We start from the raw sequence: 18,852 nt of genomic DNA, 5'->3' as shown, positions 1-18,852 counted from the left end.
TGGAATGACCATCATAAATAAAAATAACAGTAACGAGAGCAGACATTTCTAGAGAATTTCAAGACTGCAAAGGGATCCTTTTCTTTGATTCTTACAATTACCCTGTAAAGTAGGTGCCCTTTTCTCCATTTATAGATGAGGAAATACCAGACCGGCAAGAAGCAATAGGGTTGAATAAGAATCATAACAAGAACGAGCATTTAGACGGTACTTTAAGGTTTGCAGAGTGAAAAGCTTTACAAATATTATCTTATTTGATTCTCATAGCAGCCCTGCAAGGAAAGTGCTATTGTTATCCCCATTTTACAGAAAAAGAAACTGAGGCAGACAGCGGTGAAGTGACTTGCCCAGGGTCATACAGTGAGTAAGTGTCTGAAGCAGGGCTTGACCTCAAATCTTTCTGAACTCCTAGAACGAAGGGCGTTGCATCCCTGGGCAGTGGCCAGGGCACAGAAAGGTCTGGGTTAATGTTTTATCTTAAGACACTTAATGGGCAAACCATGTCTTTGTGTTTCAGAATTTCCTTATTTGTAAAATGAGGAAGTCAGACTTCAGAGCCTCTTGGGTCCTTTCCAGCTCGAAATCTGTTAAGATTTAGTAAATCATGGTCCAAGGCAGGATTCAAACCCAGGCCTCCCTGACTCTAAAGGCAAGCTACTTGTCATCCTAGACATCTCCATCTACCCCGTAAGTCCCGGTTCAGCAGAACCCAAGCCCACATCTCATGGGAGTTTGTTCTAGATTTGTGCAGACAGCCTCACTTCAATCCTGCTCTTCCCTTTTCCCTTAACACAGGGAGGTTTCTATGGGGCTCATCCCCATTCATTCATTCATTCATTCATTCATCTATCTATTCATCCATTCATCCCTCTCCACTGATTCATTTGTTGGGCACCTTTTCTAATCCAGGCACTGGGAGAAGCAAGACAAAAAGGAAACTATCCCTTCCTTCAAAGGGCTGACGTCACACACCAATTTTGGTAGGGAAGGATCTGGATCAGCCTCTTTTCATAGGGGACACTTGAACTGAGCCTTCATTGAAGGGAGCTAAAGATTCTAAGTTAGTTGGGCAGGAGGGTGGTTACGTGAATATGGCCTGTGGTCTGAAGTCAGGAAGACCTGAGTTCAAATCCAGCCTCTTATTAGCTGTGTGACCCTGGGCAAATAATCCTGTTTGCCTCATTTTCCTCATCTGTCAAATGAACTGGAGAAAGAAATGGCAAACCACGCCAGTATCTCTGCCAAGAAAACTCCAAATGGGGTCACAAAGAGATGGTCAATCGGTAACTGAAAAAATAAATAAATAAATAAAGGCCCCAAACTAAGTAAAATGAAGATTTGTAATTATGTGTTAAATCCAGGCTATTTCCCCAAACCCTGTGAAGTCTCCCAGCAGCTCACCTAATCACGCTCATTCATACTTTTATTTATTTGTTTGTTTGTTTGTTTTTAAACCCTTGTACTTCGGTGTATTGTCTCATAGGTGGAAGAGTGTGGTACGGGTAGGCAATGGGGGTCAAGTGACTTGCCCAGGGTCACACAACTGGGAAGTGGCTGAGGCCAGATTTGAACCTAGGACCTCCCGTCTCTAGGCCTGACTCTCAATCCACTGAGCTACCCAGCTGCCTCCCTCATTTGTACTCTTGAGAAGAGTTCGTGTGAGTCATGACAGTGCTTCGTGCCAAACATGAACTCTGGCATCAGTTTTTGTCCAGAGTCCTCGTCTGAAACAAGTCCTGTCAGGGTCAGAGCAGGGCTTCTCTCTGTGTCACGAAGGTGGTTTAGTTTTTAATAATGGTCCCCAAGTCCAAGAGTAGTGATGCTGGGAGCTCCAGAAAGCCCAAGAGAAGTCGTAAAGTATCAAGGAATGGTCGTGTAAGAAATACTTATTAAGTAACGGGGTTCACGATCAGACTCGATTTTCAGCTTCTGCCCAGGGTCTCGGAACATATCGGTCATGTAAAATGAGATCCTTCCCTATTATCCCATTTGGTCCTCCCAGCAGCCCTGCAAAGCAAGTACTGAGTTATGATCCCTATTTGACAGTTGAGGAAACTGAGGCAGACAGAGGCTAGAGACTTGCCTAGGGTCACACAGTTACTAAGTGTCTGAAAATGAGTTTGAACTCAACAGAGGATCAAATTCTACTAACCCAGCAAGGGGAACCTCCCAAATTCTGCCCCAGAGATTTTAAACAAAGGCTACAGGGATGGCGAGAAGGAACCTTTGTTCCCTCTGTGTCACAAGAGAGATAATGAGAAGGCCTGACTTTGTGGGTGAAGGAGCAGCCCTGAGGAATACTAGATAGGGGGAAGTGTGATGAAAAGGAAAGCATTTAAGGACCTGGGTTCAAAATCAAATTCTGAGTCTGCCATCTTATATGCGGAACACTGGTAATGTGATTTAATCTCTATGCCTCAGTTTCCTCATCTGTCAAGGTGAAGAGATTAGAATAAATGATCTTTAAGGTCTCTGCCATTTCCATATCTATTATATGACCCAGAGTCAGTGGACCTGAGTTCAAATTCTGACAAGGCTACTTTTCACATGCGTGATCTTAAATCCAGGACCTATTCCAGGATTTGATTTCCTCATTTGTAAAGTAAAGGGGGTTCTCACGGCCTTCCCAGCTATGGCATTCTATGTTCTACGGTCCTTCCAACTCTGAAATTCTGTGTTTTCAGGCCCCTCCCAGCTCTGGCTCTGTTCTTAAGGCCCTCCTAAAATGATAACGTTCTATATTTAAAGGTTTCTTCTGCTTGGGCATTCATATCCTGAGGTTCTTTTCAGCTCAGATGTTCTGGGTTCTAAAACCCCTTCTAGCTCTGACATTTACGCTCCAAAATAAGGGCCTTTCGGCTCAGACAGTCTGCATTCTGAGGTCCTCATCCAATGAGTCTCATCTTGGAACATACAGGCCAGGCCCAAACTAGGCAGCTGAATAATGTTGGTGGGTCTCTTAGCCCTGCCAAATTTGGGGGGTACCACCCCACCCCACCCCCACCACGTGAAGGGAAGGAGGAATAAACTTCTAACCAGCTCAGGTGGAATTATCAGTTCTGGGCTGGGCTTGGGTTTATCTTTGTATAATCTCTTAGGAGAGGGTTTACCCAAGCAAATTAGGGCTGGAAACCTAAGATCCCTTAAGGGAAAAGGGAGGGGGGGGGGGAGGAAGAGACAAGAGACAGAGAAGGGGAGAAGCAGAGAGAGAGAAAGAAGGTGAGGGGCAGCTGAGTGGTCCAGTGGATTGAGAGGCCCAGAGATGGGAGGTCCTGGGTTCAAATCTGGCCTCAGATACTTCCTAGCTGTGTGACCCTGGGCAAGTCACTTAACCCCCATTGCCTAGCCCTTACCACTCTTCTGCCTTGGAACCAAAACACAGTACTGATTCCAAGACAGAAGGTGAGGGTTTAAAAAAAAAAAAGTAGCTGTTAAACATTTACCAACACATCCTTGGTTATATGACTTGGGCTAGTAGTTATCTGCAAGGTAGCTACCATTTTCTCTTTAACACTCAGAGTCAAGTTGTTGGTTCTGCTATGGTTTCTGTCTAATTCCATTTTCAGTTAGTTCTTCTAAAGCAACATTTCAGAGCAGACAGTTTTTATTGCTTGCTTCCACCCCTTCTGGGGATCCCCAAATTATTCCTCCCTCAAATCTAGGCTACTATATCAAAATCTCCCAGTGTCCCCTACCCAAGATATCTGTCAGAAGGGAGAATGTTCTGCAAGATTTATGCTAAATTGCTAGTGACTGATAACAGCTGCTCTCCTCTTCCTTTCTCATTGGTATAGCCAATTACCAGTGTAGAAACTCCCTCCTGCCACTCATACAGTTTGGTGATGCATCTATAACTTAGAATCTTAGAGATCTTTTTAGGTGACTTGCTTATGATCATACTTCGCGCATGAAAGAATGAATGAAAAAGCATTTATTAAATGCTTGCCATGCGCTAAGCGCTTTACTAATATGTGTTGACCATAAAAATATCAAGTAAAGTATATGTCAAAAGGCAGAATTTGTAGTCTTTCTGGCTTCTTTCCACTCTAACGGGTTAATATATTTTAACAGAATACTGCTTGGAAATGAAAGGAACATTTCTTAAGCCAAAGGAATGAATCTCTAATGGCAAAAATTCCTGCCTATGACCAGCTAGTAAGGGAGATTTGTTATTGTTTCAGTAGTTAAAAGGTTAAGAGTCCCAACACAGAGGGCACCCGTTTACTCTTATCTCTTCATAAGGACAGCCCCTATCCACCTGCAAATGTGAGAGAAAGCAGAGAACAAGCCTGGGCCAGCCCCCTCCAATTCCCCCCCCACACACACACACACCTTGAGAAATATATTTGTTTTTCCTTTATGGAACCAAAGCCGTTGTCCTTGGTTACCGAGGGCCAATAGTTGTTTTCTTCCTGCCTCACCTATTAGGTGTACCTGACATCCCAGCCCTTCCCGGCCCCAAAACAACAAAAAAAAGAGGGAGGTGCCACCAGGTGTGGTGATCCTAGGAGCAGAGTTTCAGAGGTGGAAAAACCACTTCTCTATAGAGAAAAGTTCCAAAGAGCTTAACTGAAACTGGACCAGCTGAAAGAATGATAATGCTCTTATTAGGCCCTTTGAAGCCATAGTCCTTTGTTCAGAGGCAGAAAATTAGAGGTTGAAGACTTATGGAAAAGAGATCTCAACTAGGGTGCTGGGTGACCTGGCTTCTGGTGCTGCTGCTGCCATCAGCTTACTATGTGACCTCTATGGGCCTCAGTTTCTTCATTTGTCAAATGAGGCAGCTGGGCCAGTAATTCTTTAGGATCCCTTGCAGCTCTTGACATTTCACTTTTTATGTTCTAAATTTCTCCCAACTCTGACATTCTAGGTTCTAAACATCTTCTCTAGGGTCTAAGCATCTTCCCTGCTCTAACATTCTAGGTTCTAAGCATCTTCTCTATTCTGACATTCTAGGTTCTAAGCATCTTCCCTGCTCTGAAATTCTAGGTTCTAAGCATCTTCCCTGCTCTGAAATTCTAGGTACTAAGTTCCTTCCCTGCTCTGACATTCTAGGTGCTAAGTTCCTTCCCTGCTCTGACATTCTAGGTTCTAAGCATCTTCCCTGCTCTGAAATTCTAGGTTCTAAAGGCCCTCTCAGCTTTGAGATTCTGTTCTATGTTCATTCCAGCAAAGACATTGTATTTTAAGGTTTTATCTAGCTCTAATATTCTAATGTTTCCATCTCCTATCTCTGATATTTTGTGTTCTAAGGCCCTTCTCAGCTAAGGACATTCTGAGCTCTAAGATCACATCCAACTCCAACTTTCTCTCTTCTCAGAGCCTTGCCAGCTCTGACATTCTAGGTCTTATGGCTCCTTCTTAACATTCTGTGTTTAAACACCTCTCCCAGCTCTGATATTTTGTTTCAAGAACCCTTCTGTCTCTTGACACTTTGGGTCCTAAGGGCCTTCATACCTCTGCCATGACAGGTTCTAAGGATCCTTCCAGCTCTTATTTTCTAGGTTTTGAAGGCCCTTTTAGCTCTAACATTCTCTGTTCTAAGGGTTCTCCCAGCTGTGACATTCTAGGCTTTAAGGATCTTTCCAGATCTGATATTCTAGGTTCTCAGGGCCCTTCGAACTCTTGACGTCTAAGGCTTGATATTTAATATTTTATGATTCTTGGCCTTAGATTCAAAGAAAGAAAATCACAGTAACGGAACAAAACAAAACCTTCCAAAAGACCCTCTCGAGCTCTCCAATTGGATAACTACCTCAGCGGGACTACACAAAAAATACTGTTGGGCCTCATGTTCACTCCCAAAGCAGAGCAGGGAGCCAAAGGCATTTCTTGGCTAATTTAGAACAAAGGCCTTTGCTGGGAAGCTTTCGTTTTTGTTTTTGTTGCCTGAATCACCTGGATGATTGCCTCCACCCTCCAGTTGGCTTTGGTCTTGGCCTCTTGGCCTCTGTGTGACTCAGAGATGGGTCATGTTAACTGGAATCCAGAAAGAGCTTTAACATGTGGACCTTAAGTCAGACAGAAGCTCTTTGCGGAAATGGGATTACTCCAAGTGGGTGAGGAAGGGCGGCTGGGCAACCTTTTACTTCCCTTAAGAGCCTCAAGGCTCCTATGCCTGTCTGAAGGGTTCTGGAGAGCCCTGTGTGCCCTTGGCAGATCCCACAGGGATTTTTCTGGAAGAAAGGGCCCTTGTGTGAGCTAACTTGGCTCTATCCACAGTGGCCCAAACTTATACTTTTTCATAAAATCAACAGAAGGATGGCAAAGCCTGACAAGGAGAGGCTTAACTAAGATTCGCCTCCTCTCTCATCACCAAGAGGCAAAGCCCTAGCCTTGTGGTGAGCTGGGGAAAAGAGGGCAAGCTCTTAAACCTATCCTGAAGGAAGAACTGCGGACCTGCTGGCAAGGTCAGGAAGGGGAACCAGTGCCCACTCAGGCCCATCCCATGTCAAGGAGTCATGACCAAAGACAAGCAAACCAAGCAAGGAAGCAATTACAATTTGGGGAGAGAAGACTTGATGTTCCTCTCAGTTTGGTGTAATGGCAAGAAATCTGGAATTGTCTCTAGGATCAAATATCAACTTCTTGTTTGGCTTTTAGAGTCGTGGCCCCAACCTTTCTTTCTCATTTCATTATTCAACAGGCTTCTGTTCTGACCAAATTGACCTTTTCTTCACTCCATCACGCATCTCCACTCCTTTGGCCTTGCTGTTTTACCCCCAACTTGGAATGATCTCTCTCCCTATCCTCCTTGAAGAATGAACTTGAGCACAGCCATCAACATCAGAAGTTATGTGGTCCACAGACACCTCCCCCGCCCCAAAATAGTAGGGTAGGTAGATTCTTGGGGGTCCATGAACTTGGATGGAAAAAAAAATTACATCTTTATGTTCATCAGCCTCCATCTGAAAATTAGCATTTCCTTCAATTATTCTGAGGTGTCCATAGACTATACCAGACTACCAGAAGGGCCCGTGGCCCCCCCAAATGGCTAAGAAATTCCATTCCAGGTTCTATAGGTATTTTCCCGATTGTCCTCCTATTCTGCAATGGCTCATACCAAACTACCTTCAATTCAGTTATCTTGTTTATGTTTATTCTGTATAGCATCATCTATTTGTTTATTGTCTCCACCATAGAACACAAGCTCTTCTAGACAAAGGGTAGGCGCTTTTTCTTTCTTTGTGTTTTGCTTATTCCACCTGCCTAGCAAACAGTAGGCATTTAATAAGTGCTCATGGTTTTGTTGATTGATTTTGGCCTTTCTGTGACTTTCACTCCTTGCTCCCAGTTCTACCGTCTAGAGTCAAATGGGACAAGTCTAATCCCTCTCTCCTTCATTATTTTAGTACTGAAAGCCTCCCCACGAATCTTCTCTTCTCTAGAATAAACACCCCCAGCTCTTCAACTGCTCCTTAGAGCATCCATTCAAGGTCCTTCTTGTATTCTCATACGGACATCCATCTGGATCTTCAACAGTCAAGATAATGCATTCAGACTGCTTCGGCCCCAGATCCCCTGCACATTTGCAGCCTGGTGACTAAATACCTTAAGATCTTTCTAATTCCCTTTTGATTCTTAAGCAGATTTAGATTGCACTGGGCCTAGACCTCTTAGCTCCCTCCTCTGTTCCTTAGGATACTGGGAGAGCATTGAGCCCCATTAAGATATGTTGGATTGGGGGGCAGCTAGGTGGCTCAGTGGATAGAGAGCCAGGCTTGGGGATGGGATGCCCTGGCTTCCAAATTGACCTCTAGCTGTGGGACCCTGGGCAAGTCACTCAACCTCCATTGCCCAGCCTTGACCACTCTTCTGCCTTAGAACCAATACATACTATTCATTCTGAGAAGGAAGGTGAGAGAGAGAGAGAGAAAGAGAGAGAGAGAGAGAGAGAGAGACAGAGAGACAGAGACAGAGAGACAGAGACAGAGACAGAGAGAGAGACAGAGAGAGAGACAGAGGGAGAGACAGAGAGACAGAGACAGAGAGAGACAGAGAGACAGAGAGAGACAGAGAGAGACTCAGGGGCTTGAAACTGCAATTCAGGCAAACTAGCCCTTCTTTAGATCATCTCCAAGGGTTCTCTGAGCCTCACTTGGCAGGAATCATTTCAAAAATGGCCAGTTCTCCTTTGGAGCTTCTTTAATAATGACAACAGGATGGAGGACTATTTGCCAATGCCAAGGTGGCTGCTTGATTCCATTTATAGCCTGTGCCTTCACTCAGGAGTAAAAAGCTCTGTCCCGATAAGCTGGATCTTCTGGGATGTATAGGTCCAAAGCAGTTTCAGGTTATTAGGTAGAAAGAGGGCTGCTTGTGACAGGATGAATTCTGGGCCTCCTCAAGTGCTCTCTGGATACTAGCCTCCAATTACAAGAGAGGAGGGCATGAAGTGAACTGTTTGAAGCAACCATCACAGAGGCCCCCTGCCTCTCTCATTCTCCCAAGCCTTAGAATTCCAAGGAGAGCACAGAATCACAGCTGGACTTTAACTCTAGTCACAGCTATCAGCAGCGGCAAGAACTGAAGAATGTCTCGGTGTAAAAGGTCCTCAGAGAGCATCCACATCAGTGGTTCCCAAACTTTTTTGGCCTCCCGCCCCTTTTCCAGAACAAATATTACTCAGCCCCCTGGAAATTAATTTTTAAAAATTTTAATAGCAATTAATAGGAAAGATAAATGCACCTGTGGCCATCACCACCTCCTTGGATCGCTGCAGCACCCACCAGGGGGCAGTGGCGCCCACTTTGGGAATCACTGATCTAGACCAACCCAGACTCAGGAGAAGAATCCCACCTAAAGGAGCCTTCAGGGTCTGACTGAAAACTGGTCAAAAGGCTCACAGAGGCCACTTGGGGTCAGTTCTAGTTGTCAAGAAGCTTTTCCTTAACTTTAAGCTGAAATGGGCTGCTTTGTAGCTTTCACCCATCGCTTCTAGCTCTGCTCTCCAGGGAAGCAGAAGAAAACTCATCCCTCTTCTAAAGGACAGCCCTTGAAGTCCTTGAAGGTGATGATCACATGACCATTTAAAGCCCAATTCCATCTTCATATTTTACACACGCGTGTACTGAGGCCTAGGGAGACCCAAGATCCCACAGGTAGCAAACATCCTGCAATGCCTTTTCTTCCCAGTCTCCTCTTCTCTTGCTCAACACTTGGTTCCTTCAACCAAGTTTCATCCCCCCCTTTTTTTTTTTTAAAGTTTTTATTTTTTTTTTTAGAAACTCTTACCTTCTGTCTTAGGATCATTTCTAAGCCAGAAGAATGGCAAGGGCTAGGCAACTGGGGTTAAGTGACTTGCCCAGCGTCACACAGCTAGGAAGTATCCTAGCCAGATTCTAATCCAGGTTATTCCAATTTCTAGGTGAGGTACTCTATCCACTATGCTACCTAGCTGCCCCAACCAAGCTTCAAATAACTAGATCTGAATCCATTTCACCATCCTACTTGCTCTCCTCTAGATACCCTCCAGCAGATACTCATGTCTGAGCAAGACAGAAAATGGTGAGACTGACTGATTCCCTCCTGTTTCCCAGAGAGGGCTCTCTCCTAAGGACATCAGCTCTTCTGACTGCTGTATCACACGGTTGATGGCTGCCTTATGGGACACACTAGAAATTGGGGTGTGCAGGCTGCAGCCATGCCACTCAAGACAGGGGTCCGTCTGATCTGTGGGCAGTGAATTACCAACACCTGGCTAGAACTGAGAGACACACACACACAGAGTCAGAGAGAGAGAAGAGAGAAAGAGAAACAGAGGCAGAGAGAGAAAGGAGGGAGGAGAGACAAAGACAGAGAGGAAATAGAGAGAGGCAGAGACAAGAGACAGAGAAGAAAGACAGAAATAGACAGAGAAAGAGAGGAGACTGAGACAGAGAAAGAAGCAAGAGACAAAGCAGAGAGAGAGAGGGGAGAGGAAATAGAGAGACAGAGAGACAGAGAAGAGAGAGATAGAAATAGAGACAGAGAAGAAAGAGATAGAAATAGACAGAGAAAGAGAGGAGACTGAGACAGAGAAAGAAGAGAGAAAGAGACAAAGTCAGAAAGAGAAAGAGAGAGGAGAAGAAATAGAGACAGAGAGAGACAGAAATAGAGACAGAGACAGAGAAAGAAGAGGGAGAGAGAGAGACAGAGACAGAGACAGAGAGAGACAGAGAGAGAGAGAGAGAGAGAGAGAGAGAGAGAGAGAGAGAGAGAGAGAGAGAGAGAGAGAGAGTATGGTAGTGGGGAGGGGGTTAATGAAGAGGGACTCCAAAGACCTGGGTTTTGAATCTGGCATTCTCACCATGACTTTGGGGTTGGCACATACTGAGTTGAGCTGTCTGTTTGCTAATGATCTGCCATTCACAGACCAAGCCTGAAGCCACACACTGGCCTATTGTAACCAAGGTCTCCTCTCCAATGTTCTTTATATTTATTGGAATACCCCCTTCTGTTACTTCCTAAAGGAAACATAGGTGCTCTGGTCCCTCTGGGGTAACAGTGATGCCCCTAAGTTTATAGAGTTACAGTAGCTGGAAGGCTTGGGTTCAGGACTTACACCCATCGTTATTCTAATCAGAGGACTAGGGCTGCAGATGCTTGTGTCCTTTGGCTGATCCTAAGATCTGGGGCCACACAGGTGGGTTCACTCTGGGAGCACCTCACTGCCAACCTGCCATTAATTTCCATAGGCAAAGCTTTAAGGGCAGAGGCAACGTGCCACAACCCCCCGAGTGTGCCACAGACCCCTGAGTGTGCCACAGACCCCCGAGTGTGCCACAGACCCCCGAGTGTGCCACAGACCCCCAAGTGTGCCACAGACTTCCGAGTGTGCCACAGACCCCCGAGTGTGCCACAGACTTCCGAGTGTGCCACAGACCCCCGAGTGTGCCACAGACCCCTGGGCGGTCTGGGGAAGCCTTCTCAGGATTCCTTCTCAGAAGAATGTTTTCAAATGTATAAAGGAAATGCCGAGGATTACAAAAGACCCCGATGCCATTCCATAATCCAAATCTGAAGACTCCAGGGTCTCCAGGTTTAGGATATCTGCTGTAGGGCGGGCTGCTGAGGAGGGCAGGTCATTAATGACCAACGCCGGTGCTGGGAAGAGGCAGCTCTTTGCAAAGCCTGACTGGAAAGTCTTGAACAAGCATGCAGGGTCCTCCTAGCTCCCAGAGGAGCCAGGCCTCCAGCTCAGGCCATGTAGGGGATGCTTTAGAGGCCCTGGGATGATCCGCCTGGGGAGGAGAGGACCTGGGTGGGGTACAGTAACTGTCAAGTGTGTGAAGGATGATGGCCCTGTGAGAAGGGGATTAGTTTGTGGAAGGCCAAACTAGGAGTAACTGGGCGAGGGGAGGGAGGCAGCAAAGAGGCTCCATGTAGGTTCCCAAAAGGAAAAACTTCAGCAGAATGGGCTGCCTCTGGACAGGGGCAGGCTCGCCTTAACGGAGGTCTGCAAGCCAAGCTAAACATCCATCTGTTCTAGTGTACAGGAGGAGGATTCTGATTGCGGTTCAGGCTGGGCTGGATAACTGCGCAAGTTCCTCTCAGCTCGAAGAAGTTGTGCCAAATGAATTTTCAGTTCAATTTAATGAGCAATAAGAAGAGAGTGACAATTAGAATCACAGAATCTATGGTCCCCTCCAATGTCTGAACTCAACAACTCACCTACCAACATGCCCAGCCTTTACTTAAAGATTTCTCAGAGGGGCAGCTTGGAGACAGGAGGTCCTGGGTTCAAATCGGATCTCAAGACACTTCCTAGCTGTGTGACCCTGAGCAAGTCACTTGACTCCAATTGCCTAGCTCTTACCGATCTTCTGTTTTGCACCTGATATTCAGGATCAGTTGAGAGAAGGAAGGCAAAGGTTTAAAAAAAATTGACCTATCTTGAGATGGTGAGCTCCTTGTCCTGTGCCTTGCAGTGAGCTGAAGCTGTATGGCCCCATTAGGAAGAAGGAAAAGGGAATTCCTCTCTATCTGACCAGCCTTGAGGAGCTCAAAAGATCTGTAGCTTTCCTAAGTCTTGGATGCTGAATTGCCAGTTTGAAAACAGACCTTGGAAAAGGACCCAGGAGTCCTGGTGCCTCCTAGCTCACCTTGTCTAATATTTAGGGCATAAGATCATTTTACGGAAGAACAAACTGAGGCCCAGAGAGGCTAAATGATTTACCTAAAGTACATCTCCCTGGACTAAATCCAAGGCTCTTTCTATTAAGTTACAAGGCAGCTCTTTCTCTGCCCGGTGGCCCACTGAGATTCCAGTGGGGGGAAGGAAAGAAGCTAGCCCAAATCCCTCAAAATGACTTACCTCTCCCAACAAGGCATACTCTATAGCCAAGAAATGTGCCTACAGAAATACTTCCAAGCAGGGCCTTTCGAAGAATGGCTTCCTCCTCTCCCAACCCCACCCCACCCTGGCACACTAATGCTGCAGGAGGTCTGACTCCTGTTGCCCTTGAACCCGGGGCTCCATCTGTGCCTGAGATTATTTTCTGAACAGGTTTGCTGGACTGTGACAAAAGCCTCTGGTGGTCCTGGGATCTCAAAGCCCTGGCTCTCTTGGATCTGAGGCAGGAATTAGGCCTACAGACCGGCATGACTCACGGGGAGAGCAGAAATAAAAGTTCTCTGCAGGAGAGGCTCAAGCAAAGCCAAATCTTTTAATCTAATAATGATCCGATTACAACAATACAAATGGCAAAGCCTAGCAGATTGGCTGGGGACTCCCCAGGGCCCTTTGAGGCTCCCATCCAGGTGTATCTGAGAAGGAAGGGGGAAAGGGGGGAGAGAGAGGAGGAAGAAGCAGAAAGGACAAGAGGAAGAAGGCATGTGAGGAAGGAGGAAGAAGAGAAGGGAGGAAGGAAAGAAAAGCTACAGAGGGAGGAGAAGATGGAGAGAAAGAAGAGAAGATGGTTGAGGGAGAGGGAGAAATCGAAGGAAATGGAGAGAGAGAACAAAGAGAAGGAGGTTGAGGGAGGTGGAAGAAGAAAGACAGCAAAGAGGATGCAGTGAAGGAGACAAAGAAAATGAGGGAGTGGAAGAAGAAATGAAGGAAGGTGGAGGACAAGAGGAAGAAGAAAAGGAAGACTTGTGGCATCTCTCAGGGGTACCCAGGAGCTCTGAGAGGCTCCACACCCCCAGGGAGCCATTCCAGCCTGGCCACAGGGACAGGCCTCACATTAATGAAAAATTTTTCCATTTTCATTTCTTTGAGGTCACAGGGCTCCACGATGGGTGGGAGAGAGAGAAGGGAGAAACAGTTTTGCCCATTTTCAGCCAAGTTTCTCAAGAAGGGAGGAAGTGGCCTTGGGGTAGCGTGAGGGGCTTTCCAAAGCACTCAAAAGATGACTGGAAGAGCCCAAGACACAACAATGGGGTCCTTTAGAAATGGAGTTGGTGCTATTGGCTTGCCCTCCATGGGACGTGACCTCTGAGCTGTTTATCCAGGAATGGAGATGGACTGTACTGGGGCCTTGTCTCCCATCCCTCTAAGCCCCAGCCCCAGGCCAGCACACAAATCTCCAATGGCCCTGCCTTGGCCAGGAAAATGAGTACAGGCTGTGCCTGTGTGGGTCAGAACAAACCCTCGTCTGTTAATTAGTTATCATCGTGCTCATCCTTTTCCCAAAACAAGTTTGGGAAAGCAGCTCTGAGGACACTCAAAGACTGGAGACTTTTTAACCTCTAGGTCAAAGGAACTAGACATTCTGGTTTTTTCAGCACAGTACTGAGTTTTGGTAACCTGCAAAGGGCCACGGATGTTCCAGAAGGAGTCCCCGTGCCCAGAGAATCCTGCGCAGAAGCTTTAGACAAACTCCAAAGTGGCATATATTGATCTGTAAATGACCATCGCATGATCACCAAGTAATCAAAGGCGCTTAACTCTTTGTACTCAGCTAGCCAACAAACCTTTATTAAACAGAGAAAGCACTAGAAGCTGGGGATGGTGGTGGGGGAAACTGGGACAAGTCTGGATAAAGTAGGGATGGGGCTGCGTCTTGAAGAAAGCCAGGAAAACCAAGAAAGAGGTAGAGGTCAAGAAGAAAAGCATTCTAGGGATGGGGAACAGCCGTGTGTTGTGACATGGTACAATTGAGGCACAGCATGTGACTATATACTTGCCACAGTGACAGAGGGAATTTCTTATGAAAGGAAATTACGGATCTAAAATTCCACCAAATATCACATCTCAAGATAGAAGTCTGGGAGCCCTTGTCTTGGGAGATAACTTATGGCCCAGATCTCCTCTCAAGACAGAGCAATGGTACATTGGGTGCAAAGTTGGTTGACCTGGGTTCAAGGCCTGACTCTAATACTTGTCCCCACTCTCCTCCTCTGTGTATTTGCCTTAGAACTGGCTCTCAGCACCTTTCTTCTATACTATTGTAAAGGCCTCCTTTCCTGCACTCTCTCCTTTCTCCAATTTCTCCTCTACTTTGCTGTCAAGTGATTTCCTTCCTTCCTTTATTTCTTTGTTTCTGTTTCCTTCCTTCCTTCCTTCCTTCCTTCCCTCCCTCTCTCCCTTCTTTCATTCCTTCCTTCCTCCCTCTTTCCTTCCCTCCCTTCCTCCCTCCTTTCCTTGCTTCCTTCCTTCCTTGCTTCCTTCCTTCCTTCCTTCCTTCCTTCCTTCCTTCCTTCCTTCCTTCCTTCCTTCCTTCCTCTTTCTTTCCTAGTAACAACTCTAAGACAGAAGGGAAAGGGCTAGGCAGTTGGGATTAGGTGATTTGCCCAGTATCACATAGCTAGGAAGCAACTGAGGCCAGGTTTAAGCCAGGTCCTCCAAACTCTGGGCCTGATGTTCTATACACTGTGAAAGTAAAGGGTTTAAAAAATAAAATGAGAGGGGGCAGCTGGGTAGCTCAGTGGATGAGAGCCAGGCCTAGAGATGCGAGGTCCTGGGTTCAAACCTGGCCTCAGCCACTTCCCAGCTGTGTGACCCTGGGCAAGTCACTTGACCCCCATTGCCCACCCTTACCACTCTTCCACCTATGAGACAATACACCAAAAAGTACAAGGGTTTAAAAAAATAAATAAATAAAATGAGAATTCTCTTTCGTCTTTATTGCCATTGTCCCTCCTTTTCAGCCCTAGCTCCAGGGATGATTGTGGGCACTGGAGGAAAGGCGTTTCTGGTTCTTCTTTTGTCCGCTTCCTGGGATACTCCTAGCTTCTCTCTCCCCCGTCCTGCAGAGGGTTAGCTGGAAACCAGGCCACAGTCTCCACAAAGCTCTTGGTTCTCTGAGGATCCCTTGAGCATATCACTCTCTAGGACGCACCTTGTTCTATGTTTGATGCTGAGACAGATTTGCCCAAACCAATGAGTCAGTAAAGGGATGGGGGTGGGCAGAAAGGCAAGTCCAAAGCAGAATGAGGCTGTGCCGATGGAGAATCACAGCCCTGCTCACTCTTGCACCCTGCTTGGCCAAGCCGAAAGGTCCTGGATTTCAAAAGGTGCAACGCCAACTGGAGAAAGCCCAATAGTGCTGAACCTGCAGCTGGTTCTAGATGCGCTCCCCTAAGCCAGAAAGTCTTGAGAGGAAGGGGGCAGAAGGAGGCAGGAGCGGGCAGCGGGAGGAGGCTAGAGCCTCCCGGGTACCTGGACGATCATCACACACCAAGGGGATGGCCCCATCTTTTGTGATTTCTCAGTGACCATCTCTTCCTTCTTCCATCCACTTCCCCTGCCCGGGATGCCGTGGCCACCAGCAGTCTCATAAACAGAGCTTTCAGCTGACACTCAGAGCCTCGGCTCTCCTGAGTGCGGAGGCTATTCTCCGGCCTCCCAGTGGATCGCGGGCATCCCTCAGCTGTTTCATCGAGCTTTGTGCCAGGGAACATAAGGGTCAAAGGCCGACTTGGGAGTAGAGAAAGTGGTGTCCGTGGGAGGCGTGGGGGAGAGGAAGGAGGAAGGAAAACTCGCATGCTGTTACAGAATTCTTAGGCGGAAAGTTTTCTCCAGCGCACCCACTGGGAGCTAAATTTACAGGTCCGGCATTGCAGCGAGCTGCCCCTGCAGGCTTGCATCGCAAAGGCCTGTAATTACTGGCATGTCTCTGCCTTGGCTACACGCTGCACTTCCCTAGCTCAGGGTCCCCCGAAGGATCTTCCGACGGCACAGCTGGTGGTGGGCACAGCGAACGCCTCCGGCATTCGGATCAGGAGGTTTCTGGCGGCCAGGACTCGTGTGGAGGAGAGGAGGGGCATCTGGCCGGACTGGCTATTTAGGCACAGGGAGGAAGCTCACCCCCCAAGCACACACCATCTGGCTGGAGGAGGCAGAAGGAGACGCTCGGCTGCCACCCGTGGGAAGGAAGACGAGGGGCTGGCACGGATTCAGGAGCCAGCAGAAACAGCGTGTCTGCTTACTGGCAAAGTCCGGAGAGAGCCAGCCTTCGTGACCAGCAGAGTCAGGCTGCCGAGGGCCCTGGCTTCTCCTGCGGAGAGCTCGGTGCCCCTTGGAGCAGGGCCTCCAAGGGGAATGGGTGAAGGGCTGGGCTTTAGCAGGGAGGATCATGCCAAAGATCGGGGACCTGGACTTCTCTCGGTTGACAGCTGTCAATTTGCACTGCTCTTGACTCAAACCAAAGAACTCTAAAGCGTCACAGATCTCATACCAAATCCCGTCTCCAGAGTATTTCAGTTTACAAAAAGGCTTTCTTCCCAACAGCTTCTCCCGGAAGGCAGACTGAGAGGCTGTTCTCACAGTTCTGTGAGGCTGATGGTATGGATGAGGAAACTGAGGCTCAGAGGACTGACTCTTCCATGGACACATTGCAGCCCTAACCCGGGAGTCAGGGATGTTCAACATCTGTCTCTCTCTCTTTTTTTAATTTAAACTTAAAAAAATTTTTTATATTAAATTTAAAACATTTAAATTTAAATTTAAGTTAAAATTTAAATTTTTAATTAAAATTAAATTTAAAAATTAAATTAAAATTAAATTAAAACTTTTTAAATTAAACAAAAACCTTCCATCTTAAAATCAATATTGCATATTGGTTCCAAGGCAGAAGAGTGGTAAGGGCTAGGGAAAGGGGGTTAAGTGACTTGCCCAGGGTCACCCAGCTAGGAAGTGTCTGAGGCCAGATTTGAACCCAGGACCTCGCATCTCTAGGCCTGGCTCTCCATCCACTGAGTCACCCAGCTGCCCCTCCACTACCTCTGAGCCTCAGTGAGCTTATCTCACTGAGTAAAATGGGAGACAGTTAAATCACCTGCCTTACATCTACCACCATGATGTGGTGAGGACCAAATAGAATAATGGAGTCAGTAGCCCTCCCCACCCATAAGAACTGGGGGGAATGCTTCCCCTTCACCTGTAAAATGTAGGTATCAGCCTAGGTGGCCTCGATGGTCCCCTCTCTGGCACAGAATTGATCTGGGATATAGAGACATGCAGCAGCTTAGTTCTAAGTTCCATGGCTAGCGTGTAAGCCAAGCCTTGGTCCCTGTTTTTTAGACTCCAAAGTCTTTGCCAAAGGAATGCAGGCTGGCTTGAGGCCAGGCTGGCTTTCACGGAGCCTGCTGCTAGAGGAAAGCGGCTGCTCCAGTGGGGAACTACTCCCCTGAAAATCACGTACCCCCTAATCCTGGCCTCTAGGTCACAGCTCTTTGGGGGTAACTCAACTCTTCTAGTTGTTACTTGGTTGATTTCCCAGTCATGTCTGACTCTTGGAGACCCCATTTGGGGTTATCTTGGCAAAGATCCTGGAGTGCTATTTCCTTCTCCAGTTCATTTGACAGATGAAGAAACTAAGACCAATAGGGTTAAATGACTTGCCCAGGGTCACAAGGCGAGGAAGTGTCCGAGACCAGATTTGAACTCAGAAAAATAAGTCTTTTCTGATTCTAGACCCAGTACTCTATCCGCTGTGCCACCTAGCCGCTCCATCTCTCCTTGTACATGTTCTCATGTCCCTTTTGTGTCCTCATAACAGACTTCCCGGAAAATCAGATCCCTCATGGTGATTCCTAGCTCCCTTTAAGTCTCAATTCAAGCCCAACAAAAGGCCTTTCTAGAGTCCTCATCCCTCACCCCATCACTTCAACAAAACAAACAAATAAATAAATAAATGACCCTTACCTTCTGTCTTAGGACATTACTCCTAATCTGACAAATACAATGAGTAGGATACAATACAATGAAACTTCAAAAGAGTTGCCTTAGAAACAGACTGACAGAGAAGCATTTCCTTTCCTTTGGCCCCTCTTTAAAAAGTTTGCCCATCACTGAGCTATACTATCAGTTCCAAGGTAGAAGAGCAGGAAGGGCTAGGAAATGGGAATTAAGTGACCTACCCAGGATCATAAAGCTAGGAAGTGTCTGAGCCAAGATTTGAACCCAGAACCTCCCCATTACAGGTGTGGTACTCTATCCAGTGTGCTAGCTACCCACCTCTCCATTACTCTGTGTATACCCCTCTGTAAACACACAATTTCCCCTTCGTCCACCATAAGCTTTGTGAAGGCAGAGTTCCTTTCTTTCTGTCTGCGTAACCCCCGAGATTAGCACCATGTCTAAGTGTTTACTAAATTCCCGCTGATTAAATGGCGATCTTCTGCTGCAGTAAATACTGATCTAGAAAGTCTAGAAAATATTGACATCGTATTTATTATCCTGAAGAAGCTGGTGATCCTCTTCCTGGGGCTCCTCAGAGACGGTCTAGAAAGAAAAACTCATAAAATCACTCTAGGATCGCTCTAAGACTTAGAGCTGAAAGAGTGCTTAGCATCAAAGGCTATATACTCTGATCAGATCTACCAGATGAGAAAGGGGCAGCTAATGGCTCACAGGATAGAGAACCAGGCCTGGAATGGGAAGGACCTGGGTTCAGATCTGACCTCAGAGACTTCCCCAGCTGTGTG

The 18,852-nt window shown here is 46.8% G+C and overlaps 1 protein-coding gene across 1 annotated transcript in view; it reads right to left on the bottom strand.

The window, feature by feature from the left end:
- Positions 1–18,852, bottom strand: part of KAZN (kazrin, periplakin interacting protein) — a 621,239-nt gene that overhangs the window by 183,719 nt on the left and 418,668 nt on the right. The gene's annotated exons all lie outside the window — the stretch shown is intronic.

This window comes from Gracilinanus agilis, chromosome 3 (genome assembly GCF_016433145.1).
Source record: "Gracilinanus agilis isolate LMUSP501 chromosome 3, AgileGrace, whole genome shotgun sequence".
In the NCBI taxonomy this organism is placed as follows: domain Eukaryota; kingdom Metazoa; phylum Chordata; class Mammalia; order Didelphimorphia; family Didelphidae; genus Gracilinanus; species Gracilinanus agilis.
Note: the sequence above shows the minus strand (reverse complement) of the source record. Positions and strands in the feature narration are given on the sequence as shown.